This window comes from Glycine soja, chromosome 2 (assembly GCF_004193775.1).
Source record: "Glycine soja cultivar W05 chromosome 2, ASM419377v2, whole genome shotgun sequence".
In the NCBI taxonomy this organism is placed as follows: Eukaryota; Viridiplantae; Streptophyta; class Magnoliopsida; order Fabales; family Fabaceae; genus Glycine; species Glycine soja.
In genome coordinates this window covers 32,604,487-32,609,928 of record NC_041003.1, presented here as the reverse complement: position 1 = coordinate 32,609,928, position 5,442 = coordinate 32,604,487, and the positions used below count along the sequence as shown (strand labels likewise).

The window sequence follows — 5,442 nt, the reverse complement described above, 5'->3', positions numbered from 1 at the left end:
ACATGAAGGATATGATGCACCTTGAATTTTGTTTCACTATTAGTACATAAAAAAAATTAATTCAAGGTGCACCGTATTCTTTGGACTGAATTTGTCCTTTGTTGTTCAATTGTTATTATATTTGCTGAATGATAAATTGTTGCTACTTATCCCTTTGATAAATTAGCTCTGAGGGCTGGCAATGAGAAGGTATTATGTTGGTATATGCACTTGCAAAATCTCATTTGTTGTAACTGCAAGTTTCCGTCTTCACTAAAGCACAGATATATATATACAAGATGTCAAGACTTCACCAAAGCATTTTGAAAAAAGGGTGCTCTGTTATAATTTATATCAATTCCTGATTTGGGTGACTTGAGCTGCTAGAGGAGGAGTTTTTTTTTCTATACAAAGATTGAGTTTTTCATATGGGGGATCTTTGTTCAAAGTCTATGAAAGCTGACAAGGTGTTTGCTAAATCAGATGGACATTCTGATAAGCATAAATCTGATGGTAAGAACTACAAGTCCACCAACATGCCTAGTGATTTGACAAGTGCAAGGGATCATGGACTGGACAAGAAAAAACAAGAAGCAGCTACTGCTGTAGGGAATGGTTCTAATGATTTCTATGATGGAATCCCATGGTTTAATGATTCTTTTACCCACAAGTCTAGGTCAGTAAAATCAAGGCATGTTGTGGCAAAGGTTGGTTATTTTTTTGGCTTCTCTCCCTCCTTGTTCAGTTTCACCAATCTATTTTTTTTGTTAACATTTTCATTTTGTTTCTTGCTTAACTTGTCAAATGATCTATCAGTAACCTAAGTCTACCAGAAGCCCAGTATACTCATGAAACATGTTGTAGTTGTTTGTGGATTGTGTTAGATACATCCAAGGTGAAAGTAGAGATGTCCTTAAACTACTACTTTACATTTTATTTGTTTGTTTAGTTTTTTTCTCAGGTGTTGCTGGCAATGACAATTTAAAAAAGCTAAGAAAGTAGTTCCTCTTCCCTTTCTCAAGCTGCCTTTGATCTTTTCTCCAGTATTAAGGCCAGCATATTCGAAACACTTGGTGTAACATCACTTTTCGGAAAATTCTCCCCAGTCCCTGCATTTGAAGAGGGTAATGAATCTGGCTACCTTGATAAGAAAGATTTGGACACTTGTGGTCCTGAATCTGAATCTGAATCACATCCAATGAGCAAGATGAAGTCTTCTAAAGACATAACTCCTTATTGTGAAGTTATTAGGACTCATGAGAGGAATGATTTTCCAGTTTCTTTAGACAACAAAAACAGTTTAGATCAGTTGAAGCAGTATGATGTAATTGATAATTGTTCAGACCACCACTTTTTTCATGAGGGGGAAAAGATTGACATCATCTCATGTAAAAAATTGGCAAAATATCACTAACAATGACACTATACATAGATTGGAAGCATTAGGATTGTTTTTAAAGAAAACCGGACAGCAAGGCTTCAAAGTATTCAAGTTAGTCACCATAGGAGAAGAAATGGATTTTGCCGCAACCATGTCAGTTTTGTGTAGGAGATCATAAATGTATTTTTGAGTCATATTGATATAAGAGCATGTTCTCTTACATAGAATACAAGGTAATCTAAAAAAAGAAACTCCTAAACTAATGCTCATCATTGTACCCACTGTCGATTCCTATAATTAAGGGTCAATGATTCTTGGTCATAAATACAAAATATGCGGCTAATCAAATCTCCTGATAATGGGATTTAAATCCTATCTATAACACAAAATAAAATATATAGTGGAATTCTCACACTCCCCCTCAAGATGTTGAGTGGATGTTATCCATTCCCAACTTGCTAACAATAGATTGAAATGTAGAGCCACTTAATACTTTTGTTAAAACATTTGCTAGCTGATTTCCGGTGGATACAAATGGTGTATAAATTATCCAACTATCCAACTTTTCCTTTATGAAGTGTTTGTCTACTTCAACATGCTTGGTCCTATCATGTTGCACTGGATTATGTGCAATGTTTATTGCTGACTTGTTATCACAATATAGCTTCATAGGTTCATTCCACTCAATCTTTAGGTTTTAGATGTAATATCATCTTATAAATTTTAATTTATAAAAAAATATTATTTCATGAAAATATAAAATTATATTCATACAAATTTTTGTTCCATACATCACACGGGTCCAAATATAATTTTAACTAATAATGCCATATAATTAAATAGCTTAACCAATAATCTTTTCATTATATAAAGTAATGTACACCTAATCAAATGATAGTATTTTATTATTTTTTAAAATATTTATATATGTGATTTAATGATGGTATTATATTACAATAAATAACATGAATATCTTAATATAAATATAAAAAAATATTCTCACTAAATCACAAACATCATTTTAAAGGATAATATAATATATAATAAAAATAAAAATTATATAAATATACATATTCTAACATAACATTTTTAATCAATTAACATAACAATGGCTCTAATACTCCTATGAACTTTTTTTTTTCGTTGAAAATCATCTTATATTCTCAAGAATGTATTCTAAAAAGTATTTTGTTGCATATTATTGATTTCAGAAAATGTTATGATTTCCTTTTTTTACCATGTTTTCCTACATTTCTATTCCCATGAGGATCATATATTTATTATTTGGTTCAAAACAATCAATCACAAATATTTTTTTATTGACTTCCATATTTAATCTTTACAAGGATTTAGTAACCAAATGAGAGTCTTTTATTATTATTACAATATAACATAGTGTGTTGTGTCTTACACGGGTATTAAATTCATATTTTATAATTATAAGATTAATTATTTTATATTATTTTGAATTCTAACATATTATTAATTATTTAATTTAATTTCACTAAATATATGTTAATAAATGTGTCAAGAAATATTTAAATATATTTTTATACACATTTTTTTTCTACTATCTTAGTATTTTTTTTCTTGCATGATATGAACAATCAATTTGGCTCTTTCCTATGTCTTTCTCTTCTCATTAAGGTGTGACATAAAAAAAGGTATTTTTTCAATTTATCTTTCGGATTTAATTGTGATATTTTTTCATGCATATTTGATGGAATTAGTTCTCTTTTTTTTTTCTTGCAAATTATGCATTCGAAAAGATTCTAACATTTTTTTTTAATCTTTTGGCATCTACAATTACAACAGAAGGTTACTCTTTAATAATGTGTCTAGAACATCCTATTGAAATGCCAAAATATCCAAACACTGAATGTTCATTGGAGGAAAATGTTAAATGACATGAAAAGAAACCATGTTATAAAAGTGCGTCAATTGGAAACAAAAATACAAAATACGATTAGTGCATAAGTACTTATATTCTTGAAGCACAAATTTATCTCCACCTTGAACAATTGTGTTGATTTTGGATTTTAAAGATAGCATGACAATGAAACAATTAGAGGCGAATGGTGGTTGTTATTATGGTAACTTAAAACAGAGAAACATATATATAGAGATAGAGGTAACGAGGCTGGATTTTTTTTTCTATCTAGGGCTTCTTACCCAAGGTGTGCTTGTTGTTGTGCACCCACACCTTAAGCACATGAGGTTGGATGCTAGCTTGGGAACAAAACTCCTGCATGACACTCTCATCGTGCTTCAAAATCCTCCAGCCAAGCTTTTCTGCAAAGGCCATCATCTTCTCCTTTTGCTCTTGGGTGAACCTAGTCTTGAAACGCTTCTTGCTGGACCCGCCATGAGGAATGGCACCACTCGTTGGGTCTGACACTGCCTCCATGTCCTCCCTTGAGGACTAGGCCCCACCACTGCCCCTTGACCTGGAGGAGAGTGCCAGTGAGGTGCATTGCTGCCCTTGCACACGAGGGTAGCCCACCTGCTCCCCATAGTACACTGCCAACGGCAACGACGAGTGGTGGTAGTAAGGCACCAGGTAGGTGTCATTGGGGGTCTCCTTACGATGGAAGTTTTGGTGGCAGTTGCACACTAGGCATTTTAGCGCGTCCAAGGTTCCCTCCTCGCCCAGAGGCAAGAACTTGATGCATCCATCAAGTGTGTGGCCGCCATTTTTGACGGTGTGGTTCTTAAGGCACTCATGATACTTCTCATTGTTGTTGTTTTGAGCTAGGGTGGGTGGTGTTGGGGTCACTGGAATTGCCACTGGTATCGCCGCCACCACTGGCTCCTCTTCGCCTCGACTTGAGGGCGGTATTCTGAAGTCGTCATGACTCGCTGTTGCTGCGGGCATCCTCAACTCAGTTTCCTCATGTTGCTTAAACTCCATTTTGGAAATATGAGAAGAATTCTTGCTTCAAAGTTGTGATAGCTAATGGTGGTGGATGATTGAGCATATAAGGAAGCACTGAAGAGGAAACAAACAAGAAGTGTTGAATGAACTCTCTTTCTCTCTCTCAAATAATAGTTTCAGTTTCATACATTTTTTTTCTGCTTCTCTATTTTCTCCCTGATCCCTCGACCCTCGCGACTCTTAATTCTTTATTCTTGTACTAAATCCAATTACCTCGATAATTTTTTATTAGTTTTTTATTTTTATAGAAACATTAATATTTGTTTGAGGAGACATAAATTTCTTATCGGTGGGTGGTCCAACGCCTTAAATGACCTTTCATTCAATAAAAACATATTTTGCAAAAAAGATAAAAACAATTTAACCAAATACTTTGTTCACAAAAGAACTACGTAGGTTTGATTTTCTCATCACAACTGAGGAATACGTAGGAGCAAAGGGAAGCGCCCTTGTCAACCACAAAGAGATAAAAATATAAAAAGGCATAAAAAAGACATAAGAACATAAAAAGGGAAGATAACATAAATTGAAGTCATATTTGCACATTTGATTAAAGGCTGTCATCTCTTGTGACGGACGTGTGGGGTGCTAATACCTTCCCCGTGTGTAAATACAACTCCCGAACCTTTCACTTAAAGTTCGTAGATCACGTCTTTTCCAGTTTTTCCGACGTTTTCCTCAAATAAATGTTGGTGGCGACTCCGCGCTTATTCCTTTCTTGGAACACGCACCCGCGAGTCACGCGTCGCCCTCCCGCCGAAGGGTAGGTTGCGACACATATGAATATGCTGCAAAGGAAAAGCTTTAGGCAATATACATTGAGCAAAACTATTTGCACATTTTTATATAAAGCTGCTTGTGGCGTCAAAGCCTCAAATGCATTAGCACTTGGCAAAGTAAGCACGACTTACCTCAATCAAAATTAGACCCTGTGAGCACGAATGAGCACCCTAAACGGACTGCAAAGTGAAATGTACCTAGATAAGGTCCTTGCAGAAGAAACAAACAAAGAGTCTTTATAGTGAGCATAAGTTCGTACCTAGGTATTTAGAAGAAAGACTAATGAAACATACCTAGGTAGGGTGGCAAGCTGTCACGGTCTCGAGTGCGATGAAGAAGAAGAAGCTTAGACAGAAAAGAAGAGAGC

General features: G+C 34.8%; 1 pseudogene; it reads right to left on the bottom strand.

Annotated features, from left to right (window-relative positions):
- Positions 1–3,518: 3,518 nt before the first annotated feature.
- LOC114375203 lies at positions 3,519–4,271 on the bottom strand (annotated as a pseudogene).
- Positions 4,272–5,442: the final 1,171 nt, after the last annotated feature.